This window comes from Rhinoderma darwinii, chromosome 4, assembly GCF_050947455.1.
Source record: "Rhinoderma darwinii isolate aRhiDar2 chromosome 4, aRhiDar2.hap1, whole genome shotgun sequence".
Classification (NCBI taxonomy): domain Eukaryota; kingdom Metazoa; phylum Chordata; class Amphibia; order Anura; family Rhinodermatidae; genus Rhinoderma; species Rhinoderma darwinii.
In genome coordinates, this window is record NC_134690.1 from 400,622,519 (window position 1) to 400,637,876 (window position 15,358).

General features: G+C 39.4%; 1 protein-coding gene and 1 long non-coding RNA gene across 2 annotated transcripts in view; both read left to right on the top strand.

Annotated features, from left to right (window-relative positions):
* LOC142760579 (ALK tyrosine kinase receptor-like) overlaps positions 1–15,358 on the top strand; it is a 358,286-nt gene that overhangs the window by 106,824 nt on the left and 236,104 nt on the right. The gene's annotated exons all lie outside the window — the stretch shown is intronic.
* On the top strand, positions 12,637–14,325 carry LOC142760311 (uncharacterized). The gene is made up of 3 exons (XR_012883293.1): positions 12,637–12,708; positions 13,552–13,686; positions 14,232–14,325. It is a non-coding gene; the product is annotated as an uncharacterized LOC142760311 (long non-coding RNA).

Sequence of the window (15,358 nt, forward strand, 5' to 3'; positions counted from 1 at the left end):
ACTTCCAAAACATCCTAGAAAGCTAACTGGCAGTATTATTTAGGCATTAGACGACCCTATTATTTTGTCCCTGTGAGGTGGTTTCTATTTATGAATCATATGGACCTGTTATTTCATATGGATGGTGTTATTATTTGAGCTCCGCATGTCAATGTTTATTTAGACTTTGTGCGGCGCAGCTACTTGGGCGCTGTATAGTATATTATTCTGGCAGGTTATATTGGTAGTGGTGCTGTATAGGATTGTTATTCAGGCAGCTGTAGGTTATGAAGCTCCATATAAGTGTTATTGGGGCAATTTATGGCACTATTATTTGAGCCCCATACTGGTAATTATCCTTTGTATGGTACAATATTATTTTGCACTGTATGACAGCATTATTTGGGCATTACCACACAGAGTACTATATAATCTAACGCCTCCTCTATGATTGCCCTTTTTGTTATGTCTAAAAGGAGGCCTGGAGCATTAAGATTTTGTGTTGTTTTTTTTTGTTTTGTTTTTGGCTTTTATCACTATTGTTTTTTTTTAGGTTGTTTTAATAAAAAAAAATCCTGTTACTTCTTGGTCTTGATGGATTTTAATTTGATTTTTTTATTCTAATTATGGTTTGTGTGAATACCCAGGGCAGCTCGTCGAATTAACTTGTAAATACATGTTGAACATTAACAAGTAATCATCTAAATTGATCTATTTTCGGCAAACAGTGCCACTTTTGTCCATAGGTTGTGTCTGGTATTGCCCATTCCTCCAATAGGCATTCATGTATAAATAACATTGGCTGAAGGGGTTGTTAAAGTTTTAATAAGCCATTCGGAACCAATTCCTAGCAGGACACCACTTTGTACATTATAAGAATTACAGATCTGTCAACAGCAGCCTGCTGACAGTTTCCAGATTTCGTCAATTTTTTTTTTTTTTACTTTACAGAAAAAAATCTCAATTTCATTGAATGCTTGTTTTACTTTAAGAGTCTAATAAAAGCCAATAATTATATTTTTCCAGCATTTGAAGGCAGCCAGACCTAGTTTTGTTTGTTTCATCAGCTTTGGTGAGACAGCGCCGCATTGCACGGCGTCTCCGCTTGAACAGAGAATGTAGACAGCAGCTGACAGTGTCTTGCAGAGAGCGGTTATTCTCTGTGCAGCATCTGAAGGAAATCCACAAATTGGAAAGCGCTTTTCATGAGCAATAAGACCTGTAGCTTAAAGTTTGTATGAACCCCGGTTCACAGCAGAGGAAGGACAAGATGTGGGTGCATCCTGCGCAAATCATCAAATTAATTCAATGCGAGACGTCCCAGGAGAGCCGCACTTGTCACTTTATTGCTTTCCCCCGTTCTATCTGCTGATATACCGGAGACAGCGGCAATAACCCTGAACTTATGTATACTGTAAGATCCAAAATCTGGAGGAACAATTCTAGAAAAAGACTGCAAAGTTATAGAAGAAGCACATTGAGATCTCCGTCACATCTCACCGATCTATCCTGTCCCCTTCTATAAAGGAGAATTACAAAAACCGTGTATAAAATACAACGTTACTACATGACAACTTATCTTTACATCCTTATTCCTGTATTAAAGTGAATTTCCGCCTTTTATATCCATTTCATTTTTAGGTGCAACCAGAATTTTTTCTTAGTATATTTTAAGGGTATGTTCACACAGGGCAGATACGCTGCGTAAGAGTACACCATACCTCCCAACTTTCAAGTATCACAAAGAGGGCCAACGCGGCAATTTTTTTTTAATTTAAAGCCACGCCTCTAATCCCACCCAATCTCCGCCCATACACACCCGATTCAGCCCACACAGTATCATGTTCTCATAGCGTCTCCCACACAGTATAATACCAAATAGCTGCCCCCACACAATATAATGCCCTCATAGCTGACACCATACAGTATAATGCCCCCATAGCTGCCCCATACAGCATAATGCCCCCATAGCTGCCTCCACACAGTATAATGCCCCATAGCTGCCCCTTACAGATTAATGTCCCCAAAGCTGCCCCCATACAGCATAATGCCCCCATAGCTGCCCGCATAGCTGCCCCCATACAGTATAATGCCACCCTAGATGCCCTTATACAGTATAATGCCCCCTTAGATGCCCCTAATGCCAGTGTCCTTGTAGATAGAGGAACAGTGCCCATGTAGATGGTGTCCATGTAGAGAGCACCACAGTGTCCCCCATAGATAGTGCCCCTATTGAGTGCCACAGTGTCCATGTAGATAGCGCCATACCCCCCTCGAAGATAGCGCCACCCCCCCCCCTGTAGCTATCGGGACTTCCTTTTGGAGTGGAATCCACAGCCAGAACATAGGCCGGGGATTCCGCTCCTAGAGGGAAGCCCTGATGTCACTGTCCATATATGGACAGTGAGGTCAGTGGCTACTCCTTGAGCGGAATCCCCATTGCCGACTTTGGCCGGGGATTTCACTCCAAGAGGAGCCCCTGACGTCAATGTCCAACTATGGACAGTGACTTCAGGGGTTTCCTCTAGGAGCGGAATCCCCGGCCAGATGATCATCAGTGGCTTCCCCAAGCACAGTGATTAAAGTAGCTGAGGCTTCGGCGAGTGGAGGAGCTCCCTCTGCTCTGAAAGAATTCTGAAGCAGGGAGCTGATGGTTCCCTGCTTCAGAATTGAGTTCAACTATATCTGCGTCTTGAGGACGCAAATACAGTGGACAGCGGGACATACCCATGAATCCGGGACGGTTGGGAGGTATGTTTCACAGCGTATCCGCAGCGTACCTGCCCCAGCAGCTGCAGGGAATTCCGGTTGAAAAACCGCACCAAATTGTGGTGCAGATTTCAGCCGGAACGTCCGCTACGTGTGAACTTACCCTTATAGTGTTTAGAGCTCTGTTTCTCTGATACTTAGCTCCAAATCCCCTGCATAGACATAGAAATAAATGATAAAAATCTATCTGCCTGCAGCCACCACTAGGGGGAGCTCACTGCATAGTGATGTATTATTATGAGTCCCAAAGAAAACTTTTGAAGGCCCCCCCTTCCCGCGAGTATTTACCAACTTCATGTTAAAGTTAAGATGAGGGCAACCTTGCCAGGAAAAAAAAAACACAACTTCTGTTAATACTCCCAGCATGTCCTGATAAATGATCAGAGCTGGCACAATAGTACCACACACATAAGTAGAAAATGCAGGATGGGGGATTGGGAAACATCAAACCTCAGAAGAGACACAAAAATAATTCAGACCCCAGACCCCTGAATTAATCAGACCCCTAAATTATTAAGAAATGGGCCTTATCCAAATATACCACAAAATTGTCATTTTTCTGGCATTTGTGGGCGTTCTTGGGCAGATCAGAGCATGTGTTCAAATGTCCTACTAGTGGGGATTCAAATATTGGGAATTATGTCACTGCACAGGACGTGGAGCCACCACTTATCCCAGCCTAGAAGCCCAAGGTGGCTTCTTACCTACGACTAATCGTTCTTCTAAACTAGTTTTGAGCTGAACTCTCTCCAACCTGCTTTAATCCTGCCATGGTCCACACAAACGAGGCAGCCTAGGCCTCATGCACACGACCGTGCTCGTAATTACGACTCGTAATTACGAGCACGGCCGGGCACGGGCAGCCGGCGGCTTTTCGGAGCCGTGCTGCCATTATAAAGTATAGCAGCACGGCCCGTAAAATAGAAAAATAGAACATGTTCTATTTTTTTAACGGCACGGGCACCTTCCCGTGAGAAAACGGGAAGGTACCCGTGGCTAACAGAAGTCTATGAGCCCGTTATTGCGGGTCGTAATTACGACCCGCAATAACGGGTGTTTTTACGGTCGTGTGCATGAGGCCTTAGGGATGTGCGACCGGTGCTGAAAGGAGCGTCACTGATGGTTTAGCATCTGAGGATTATGACTACCACGAATCTTCATATAAATTTATAGCTGTATAATTTAGATATTGTATATTAATGTTAGATTATGTATGGAGCTGTTATTTGGTGACTGTCAGTATTATTGAAGCACTGTATGGTGGTATTATTTGGTCAATGTTTGCTGGTATTATTTGAGCACTGTATGTTGGTATTATTTGAGCACTGTATGGTGGTATTATTTGAGCACTGTATGGTGGTATTATATGAGCACTGTATGGTGGTATTATTTGAGCACTGTATATTGGTATTATTTGTGCACTGTATGGTGGTATTATTTGAGCACTGTATGGTGGTATTATTTGAGCACTGTATGTTGGTATTATGTGAGCACTGTATGGTGGTATTATTTGAGCACTGTATGGTGGTATTATTTGAGCACTGTATGGTGATATTATTTGAGCACTGTATGTTGGTATTATGTGAGCACTGTATGGTGGTATTATTTGAGCACTGTATATTGGTATTATTTGAGCACTGTATGGTGATATTATTTGAGCACTGTATGGTGGTATTATTTGAGCACTGTATGGTGGTATTATTTGAGCACTGTATGGTGGTATTATATGAGCACTGTATGGTGGTATTATTTGAGCACTGTATATTGGTATTATTTGTGCACTGTATGGTGGTATTATTTGAGCACTGTATGGTGGTATTATTTGAGCACTGTATGTTGGTATTATGTGAGCACTGTATGGTGGTATTATTTGAGCACTGTATGGTGGTATTATATGAGCACTGTATGGTGGTATTATTTGAGCACTGTATATTGGTATTATTTGTGCACTGTATGGTGGTATTATTTGAGCACTGTATGGTGGTATTATTTGAGCACTGTATGGTGGTATTATGTGAGCACTGTATGTTGATATTATTTGAGCACTGTATGGTGGTATTATTTGAGCACTGTATGTTGGTATTATTTGAGCACTGTATGTTGGTATTATTTGAGCACTGTATGGCGGTATTATTTGAGCAGTGTATGGTGATATTATTTGAGCACTGTATGGCGGTATTATTTGAGCACTGTATGTTGGTATTATTTGAGCACTGTATGGTGGTATTATTTGAGCACTGTATGTTGATATTATTTGAGCAGTGTATGGTGATATTATTTAGGCACTGTATGTAGATAATATTTGGTCACTCTATGGCGATATTATTTGAGCACTGTATGGTGGTATTATTTGAGCACTGTATGTTGGTATTATTTGAGCACTGTATGTTGGTATTATTTGAGCACTGTATGGCGGTATTATTTGAGCAGTGTATGGTGATATTATTTGAGCACTGTATGGCGGTATTATTTGAGCACTGTATGTTGGTATTATTTGAGCACTGTATGGTGGTATTATTTGAGCACTGTATGTTGGTATTATTTGAGCACTGTATGGTGGTATTATTTGAGCACTGTATGGTGGTATTATTTGGTCAATGTTTGCTGGTATTATTTGAGGACTGTATGTTGGTATTATGTGAGCACTGTATGTTGGCATTATTTGAGCACTGTATGTTGGTATTATGTGAGCACTGTATGGTGGTATTATGTGAGCACTGTATGTTGGTATTATGTGAGCACTGTATGTTAGTATTATTTGAGCACTGTATGGCGGTATTATTTGAGAACTGTATGTTGGTATTATTTGAGCACTGTATGGTGGTATTATTTGAGCACTGTATGTTGGTATTATTTGGGCACTGTATGGTGGTATTATTTGAGCACTGTATGGTGGTATTATTTGAGCACTGTATGTTGGTATTATTTGAGCACTGTATGGCGGTATTATTTGAGCACTGTATGGCGGTATTATTTGAGCACTGTTTGTTGGTATTATTTGGGCACTGTATGGTGGTATTATTTGGGCACTGTATGGTGATATTATTTGAGCACTGTATGGTGGTATTATGTGAGCACTGTATGGTGGTATTATTTGAGCACTGTATGTTGATATTATTTGAGCACTGTGTGTTGGTATTATCTGAGCACTGTATGTTGATATTTTTTGAGCACTGTATGGAGGTATTATTTGAGCACTGTATGTTGGTATTATGTGAGCACTGTATGTTGATATTATTTGAGCACTGTATGGAGGTATTATTTGAGCACTGTATGTTGGTATTATGTGAGCATTGTATGTAGGTATTATTTGGTCACTGTATGTTGATATTATTGGAGCACTGTGTGTCAGAATGATTTCAGCACTGTATGTTGGTATTATGTGAGCACTGTATGTTGGTATTATTTGAGTACTGTATTTTGGTATTATTTGAGCACTGTATGGTGGTATTATTTGAGCACTGTATGTTGTTATTATTTGGGCACTGTATGTTGGTATTATCTGAGCACTGTATGGTGGTATTATGTGAGCACTGTATGTTGATATTATTGGAGCACTGTGTGTCAGAATGATTTGAGCACTGTATGTTGGGATTATTTGAGTACTGTATGTTGGTATTATTTGGTCACTGTATGTTGATATTATTGGAGCACTGTGTGTCAGAATGATTTGAGCACTGTATGTTGATATTATTTGAGCACTGTGTGTCAGTATTATTTGAGCACTGTATGTTGGTATTATGTGAGCACTATATGTTGGCATTATTTGGTCACTGTATGTTGATGTTATTTGAGCATGGTGTGAATATTATTTGAGCACTGTATGTTGGTATTATGTGAGCACTGTATGGTGGTATTATGAGAGCACTGTATGTTGGTATTATGTGAGCGCGGTATGGTGGTATTATGTGAGCACTGTATGTTGGTATTATGTGAGCACTGTATGTTGGTATTATTTGAACACTCTATGGTGGTATTATGTGTGCACTGTAAGTTGGTATTATTTGAGCACTGTATAGTGGTATTATTTGCTCACTGTGTGTTGGTATTATTTAGCACTGTATGGTGGTATTTACTTATTAACTGTGTGACACTACTACTTAGGCGCAGTACAGCTGGTGGCGTCATTGTACATGTCTCTGGCAATTAGACTCCATATGGGAGGGGATCTCTACTGAAGGGACCGCACAGGGCACTGACCAATGTAAGGCTGGTCCTGCACACAGGCATTTCCATATTTTCTTTCAATTCACCACCTCAACCCTTTTGGGTCTGGGAGTTATGACTGTTATATGCATAACGGAAACGTCTGGGATAATTTAATTTCCATTGTGTAAGTTAGAAGAGTAATCATGTGCTCCAAATAGGGAATAACTATATGGAGTGTAGATGTTGCAGTCACACCTTGGCTCAGGAACCTGTACGAGCCCAATGTTCCCTCTTTACCCAAATTAGAAGACCAATACTATAAATGACACGTCATAATAAGGGATCCTGTTACACATTCAGTTTGGTGCCCAGGATCTTCAAGCTACCCCACTACTTGGGTCCCTGGGTGCTGCCCAATTGACTGATCAGTCAGTTCTACTTTAGTAACAAGTCACGAAAATGCTCCTTGTATAATGTGTAGGCCATATCTTTAAAGGGCACCAGACAAACCCTTTGTTATCGTCTTGTCAGGCCTTATAAATATGTTTTACTTTCAGTGTTGTTGCATTGTGCCGAGTGCAATCTATATTATCCGAGCCTCAAAAAACAGAGACAAATTTCTTTATGGGAGTCATAACAGAAGGGAACGCAGCAACACTCTCTGCTGCGATGCAATATAACAGCCACAATAAAGCCGTCTCTCCACAACACAATCTCGGGCTCGTTCCGGAGGTGGCATTTCCTTTTCTATAAGAAAAAGATTGACCACATGTTTGATAAGAATGTCTATCGCTTCCAATTCTGGATACAGGTCACCGGCAGGTCTGTGGTATCTCTGTAAAGAGGATGACAAGTCAGGGAGAATCTCAATGCCAGGTGGAGGTCATGTCAGCTTTTAAGAAAAAAATGCATGTCTTCACTATCTTTCTTGCTGTGTTAATTTATTGTTCAATTAGTTTTCTTTCCAAAGTAAAATATTTTTTTCTTCTGGAAACCATCAACAAGCAGGCTAGCTGGAAGACAACCCTATTTTGAGAAGAAGCCTGGCTTCTCCAACCTTCAGCTCTTATCGGCAAGAGAAGCCACGGTCAGCTACACATTAATCCTGCAGCGGCTGCTGAGGGGAATGGCAGTCCATGTAAGGCATGAACATATAGGGCCTGCCAGAGCGGCTCTTCGTTCTAGTACATAGAGGGGGGGGGTCCCAAGTGGGGTACAACCCCCTATATACCCTATAAGAGCATGTGGACAAGGGTACTTGTCATGAAATAAACCTTTAAGTAGTTCATGAGCCAATGAGAACTATTAATAGTCAGACATCATCATACTCAAATTATCAAACAGAAACACATAATAAGAATAAGAAATCCATCAACAGCACATTACTGACAGTTTCCATAAACGAACAGGAGGTTTTCTTGCTATAGCACAGGAAAAAATATTAGTAAGAATAGTCAAAAAGGTTTGTAACCACCGGGTTATATGATTTCAGACATTTTCCTGTTTGACGCCCCCTTCTGCTTAAATGCCGTTTTACTATCTGCACCTGTCACTCAAATGACATCACTTCCTGTCTGAGTGACCAGTCTCCTAACAGACCTATTGTTGAAATCACAGACAATAATAAACATGAATCCATAAGCGACGGGTTATTGCTCCTTCTTTAGATACTAAGTCTTTACCCCCCCAAAAAACAAATAAACCCCATTATTTTTTTTTTTTAAATAGTAAACCATGAAAAAAAAAAATAACATATTATTTATACCACTCAGCGCATGGCATTAGACAAATTTTTTTTTGTGGTGACGTTAATAAAAAATTAAAACGCTAACGGTTTACATCTTAATCTCACATTATTATTATTTTTTCGCGTACCTCTGATGGGACTTGATCTGGAATATACAGAACACAGCCTAATGCCTTACTCATGGGGTGCGGGGCTGTATAATTCTGTGTATAAAACTGGAAGAAATGTCATGCTGCGTCACGGTATTATTTATAAACTCTTTGGCGGTATTATTTATGTGCTGTATAGCAGGGTTATTTGGGCATTTTATAGCGGTATTATTTATGTATTGTATAGCAGGGTTATTTGGGCATTTTATGGCGGTATTATTTATGTGCTGTATAGCAGGATTATTTGGGCATTTTATAGCGGTATTATTTATGTATTGTATAGCAGGGTTATTTGGGCATTTTATGGCGGTGTTATGTATGTGCTATATAGCAGGGTTATTTGGGCATTTTATGGAGGTATTATTTATGTGCTGTATAGCAGGGTTATTTGGGCATTTTATGGCGGTATTATTTATGTATTGTATAGCAGGATTATTTGGGCATTTTATGGCAGTATTATTTATGTATTGTATAGCAGGGTTATTTGCGCATTTTATGGCGGTATTATTTATGTGCTGTATAGCAGGATTATTTGGGCATTTTATAGCGGTATTATTTATGTATTATATAGCAGGGTTATTTGGGCATTTTATGGCGGTATTATTTATGTGCTGTATAGCAGGGTTATTTGAGCATTTTATGGCGGTGTTATGTATGTGCTGTATAGCAGGGTTATTTGGGCATTTTATGGCGGTATTATTTATGTATTGTATAGCAGGATTATTTGGGCATTTTATGGAGGTATTATTTATGTGCTGTATAGCAGGGTTATTTGGGCATTTTATGGCGGTATTATTTATGTACTGTATATCAGGGTTATTTGGGCATTTTATTGCGGTATTATTTATGTATTGTATAGCAGGGTCATTTGGGCATTTTATGGCGGTATTATTTATGTGCTGTATAGCAGGGTTATTTGAGCATTTTATGGCGGTGTTATGTACGTGCTGTATAGCAGGGTTATTTGGGCATTTTATTGTGGTGTTATGTATGTGCTGTATAGCAGGGTTATTTGGGCATTTTATGGCAGTGTTATTTATGTATTGTATAGCAGGGTTATTTGGGCATTTTATGGCGGTATTATTTATGTGCTGTATAGCAGGGTTATTTGGGCATTTTATGGCAGTATTATTTATGTGCTGTATAGCAGGGTTATTTGGGCATTTTATAGCGGTATTATTTATGTATTGTATAGCAGGGTTATTTGGGCATTTTATGGCGGTATTATTTATGTGCTGTATAGCAGGGTTATTTGAGCATTTTATGGCGGTGTTATGTATGTGCTGTATAGCAGGGTTATTTGGGCATTTTATGGCGGTATTATTTATGTATTGTATAGCAGGATTATTTGGGCATTTTATGGCGGTGTTATGTATGTGCTGTATAGCAGGGTTATTTGGGCATTTTATGGCGGTATTATTTATGTGCTGTATAGCAGGATTATTTGGGCATTTTATGGAGGTATTATTTATGTGCTGTATAGCAGGGTTATTTGGGCATTTTATGGCAGTATTATTTATGTGCTGTATAGCAGGGTTATGTGGGCATTTTATGGCGGTATTATTTATGTGCTGTATAGCAGGGTTATTTGGGCATTTTATGGCAGTATTATTTATGTGCTGTATAGCAGGGTTATTTGGGCATTTTATGGCGGTATTATTTATGTATTGTATAGCAGGGTTATTTGGGCATTTTGTGGCGATATTATTTATGTACTGTATAGCAGGGTTATTTGAGCATTTTATGGCGGTATTATGTATGTGCTGTATAGCAGGGTTATTTGAGCATTTTATGGCGGTATTATTTATGTACTGTATAGCAGGATTATTTGGGCATTTTATGGCGGTATTATTTATGTGCTGTATAGCTGGGTTATTTGGGCATTTTATGGCAGTATTATTTGGGTAATGTACAATGGGATAAACCCAGCTCTGTATGGCAGTATTATCCATTCACTATATGGTGGTTTTATTTTTGACTCTTGGGGTATGTTCACACGGCTTAATTTCAGGCGTTTTTTGGGGCGTAAACGCCTTGAAAAACGCCTAAAAATACGGAAGCTGAACGCCTCAAAACATCTGCCCATTGATCTCAATAGCAAAAACGGTGTTTCCTTCAGATGGTCGTTTTTTTACGCAGCCGTTTGAAAAAACATCACGTAAAAGTCGTTTTTCATTGTGTCAATAGAAAAACAGCTCCAAAATCGGTTCCAAAAAACGCTCGATGCTTTAAAAACGGCTGAAAATTAGAGGCTTTTCCCTTGAAATCAGCTCCGTATTTTACAGCCGTTTTTTACTTTAGCGTGTGAACAAGACCCTTATGAAGCTTTTATTTGGACACTTTTTGACAGTATTGTGAACTGCATAGTGTTATTATTGCTGCACTATTGGGCCTCATTCACATTGCATTTGTTCTATCCTCCAAGCGTATAAGGCTGCGTTCACATCTGTGTTGTGGCTGTCGTTCTAGCATATCCTAGGATAAGCCTGATGAAGCCCTAGGTCCCAGGTCGAAACGCGTTGCACAATGTACCTTTGTTTGTTGTTTTTTAAAGTCATTTAAAAAAATGAAACAGAAAAAAATAACTTTATTTCCGTCATTGAATGTCATTGAAAACGTGCGCATATACCACCAAACTGGAGCGCCCCATATAGGAGCTTTATTTTCTATCACTTTCTATGTTCTAGCGTATCCGTCAGAGGACCACAAGAACGGATGTGTAAAGGATCTGCCAGGTACTACGTCTGTGTATACTCCCGGGATTAATCAGTCGACACCTGATGCCAGACCTCTTAGACTGACACCGGCTCCCACCAACCAGGGTGGCAGGCTCAGGAGTGGGAGAGCCTATCGCGGCCTGGTCAGTCGGAGTTAGCTCCGCCCCCTGTCCATTTATACCTGCCGTGTTCTCTTCCTCAGTGCTTGTTATTCTTCTTGGATTCCTGGCCCCACTGCTGCCTTGCTCCAGCCTGCTTCTGCCTAGCTGTGCTCAGTTAGGCTCCGTTCCGTCAGATTTCAGTTTTTTTGACAGAAGAAATACCGTATTCTGCTGCGCTATTGTTTCTGTCAAAAATGACTGAAACCTGACGGCAAGGGGCTTTCTGTTTTTTTTTCAACATTGAAGTCAATGGATGACGGATACAAACGAATATGCCATACGTGTGTATCAGTTCGGCTCTGTTCACATCTGCGTCAGGGCTCCGTTCTGACGTTCCGTCTGAGCTTTCGGACGAAACGGAGCCCTGACAGACACAAACTGAAACCAAAAGTCGATTTCAATGGTGAAGGATCCGGTGCCAATGGTTTCAGTTTGTCTCCGTAGTGTGAGGGTTCCGTCGTTTTGACCGGATGAATACCGTAATCGACTTATACTTACCTCCCCGGGAAAACATGGGTATATGCACGTCTTGTCTGGGGGCTGCGCTAATGGGGGTGTGGTGACTATATTATGGGGGTCTGATCTGGGGTATGTATTAGGGGAAGGCCTGTTCTGAGATCTAGATTCAAGTGGGTCTGTAAATTTTAGGAGGAATAGTGTCTGTATTTTTTAGGGGTCTCTGTTTAGGGGGTTTGAGACTTCTGTCTTTGTTTGGGGGTATGTATCTGATATCTTTGTGTGTTTAGGGGATCTGGTGTGGGGTCTGTATTTGTTTACGGGGTCTGTTCTTGGGTCTGTATTTATTTCGGGAGTCTGGGGTCTGTATTCTTTTTGGGTTTGTGATGAAGGGGGACATATTTCTGTAGGTTGGGGGTGTGTCCTATATAAATGGGCGGGGCATCTCTCAGAAGCTCCTTGATGTCCATTTCATGGTAGCGGTTATGCCTACTAAGGAAGCTTCTATAGGAGAAAGAAATGATCCAGCGCTGATGATGGTGTTTAAAAGGGAATTGGAAGTCCCATATTTATTGGAGAAAGTAAGTAAAATCGAAAGGGAGACGCAGTCCCAAAGTGCAAGTAGTCAGGCTTGGAACCTGAGCCTACGCGTTTCGAACGCGAGCTGCGTTCTTAATCATGGCAAGTAAGGTAATGACCGTGTGTCTGAGCTTCCTGTATAAGCTGGGCAATCAGGTGTTGTGAAAAAATATGCAAATGTCGGTAATTGGTGAACTACGTCAGTTGGAGACTGACTGGCGATCGTCTGGCAGGTAAGTTTTGAATGAGTGTATAACATATCCACACATCGACATTGTGTATACTTCTAGTGTATGATGTTGATACAATTCTGTTACATAAATAGAATGTATAAAAGTAACGGCAATATTGTTGATATAAAATAAGCCCGTCTATAATTTGTTAAGCTCATATAGGAAAATTGAGACACACGGCCCTGAAAATACTTGTGCATACATAAAAAACAGTATATGTTGAATAATCATAACATTAATATGTACAGACAATTAAAAAAGATAATGAAGAAACGACAAATACATCTGTATTATTGTGGGGTAACGGCCTGTTCAAGATCAGTGTTTATACAAAAGAAATCTCTTGTTTGTAAAATTTGGTATATGTTGAGATAAGTAATTGAATTATAATATAATGCAATATGTCAAAGAAATATCATATTTGGATATTAATAATGATCTAATCTGTCAAATGAAAAGAAGCTTATAGATCTATAAAGTTTGTATCGAAATGGCAGTGTAGTATATTGAAATACATATGCTGAAATATTGAATATTGAATATTAATACTATTATGAAAAGAAAAATGTTAAAATATTAAATTCAAAATGATCAGTTGAATATGTTTCGAAGGAGGAAAAACATGATGGCAGACAGAAAAATGAATGCTGAGTCCCATGACCAACAGAAACCCGCGAGTGGAAAACTGCGAGTGGAAAACATGCGTCCACACATACATCCAACCATCTATCTACACGAGCGTATGAGGTACGTATATGAACTGCACATAAGGATATTATTGTATTGGCATAAATAAATATTAAAGTGTCATGCTGATAAAAAATATATATGTACTGACGCATTATGTGAAGTGTGGATTGAGTCCAATGCTGTGTATGGGTAGAATCCGTTTATTTAGAAAATAGACCACTTCTAAATTAGGCCGCTACTAAATAGATAACAACATTAGTGCGAATCTAAGTACAAAAGAGAATATCGTAATATCAGAATGAGAATGAAAAAACATTTTAATTTCTACAATAAGATACAAGATAATAGAAAAAATGATCTGAATGATTGTGAGATTTAATTATATACGAACATGTATAATCTAGTTACATAGATCCGGTTTGGAATGCGTCCATATCAATGTACAATGGAAATCGCTGAACATAAGACAGTGCGCCCCAATATATGAGGTATACACAAGAAACCCATGCAAAACAATTGCAACCAGTAGGTCTGATGAGGTCTGCATGCAATATATCCTATATATATTTTGTAAGGAAATTAATATTATGTAAAATGAACAGTCAGGGCGAAAAAACCGCCGCGTGGAAAAACCTCACCCCCGAACGGCGACAAAACCGCAGAGACACCACGCCCCGCAGAAAAATCACTGCGACCCCGGCCAAGGCACCCAGCAACACCAGGTGAATACCGTGTGTGTAGAATGATGATATAATTAGTCAAAAAATCTATATAGTGTGGTTGATGCTGGAATTGTTTGAATGTGAAAATATCACCCTAGAATAGTTGGAAAAATTGTTGCATTAAGCCTGATATGATGGAAATGTTAACACAAATGGCAATATTCTGTTCCAAAACATGGATGTATTCTAAAAGCTGGATGATGTGTTACTGAAAGGAATATGTATATTGATGCTTAGTTAATATTTTGTTCGTATTATTAGTTTTTTGGACACCAATACATTTTTGTATCTGTGATGTGAGAAGGAAAACCAAAATATGGCAAGATTTGGTGGCAGATATAGATATTGATATGATTTTCAAAGAACCTGTTTGTATAGTTTAGAATGGACTAAAAAAATATATATTGTGTTAATCAGCAAGACATGTAACTAAAACTGGATATTACTGTATATATTATATATCATTAACATGGGTGGGATTGGCATTCTGGAATACGGAATGGATGTTGGATGTTTATAAATTAGTAGTGAAACATAAGATCCTTCTTAAGGTTGAGTCCTGTCGGAAAACGAGTATCTAAATTATAGATCCAGAATGCCTCTCGTGTAAGTAAACGATGTTTCAGATCACCTCCTCTGTTTGTCCCCCTTATTTTCTCTATGGCATAAGTACGGAAAGAATTGACATTTCTGTTATGACAAGTAACAAAGTGTCTGGCTGCATTGGATATGCCAATAATAGATGGATTGCGTATATAACTGAGATGTTCTAAAATGCGAGTTTTAAGTTTCCTTGTAGTGCAGCCTACATATTTGAGTTTGCATGTAGTGCATTCAATAATATACACTACGTGGTCGCTATTGCAGTTCATGTAGGATTTGATTGCAAAAGTGGAGGTATCTGTAGAATTTGAGTATTGTTTAGTTATTGTTACAAATGTACAAACTTTACAAGGACTAACCCCGCATTTAAAAAATCCCTTGTGTGTCAGCCAAGTAGGTTTGGG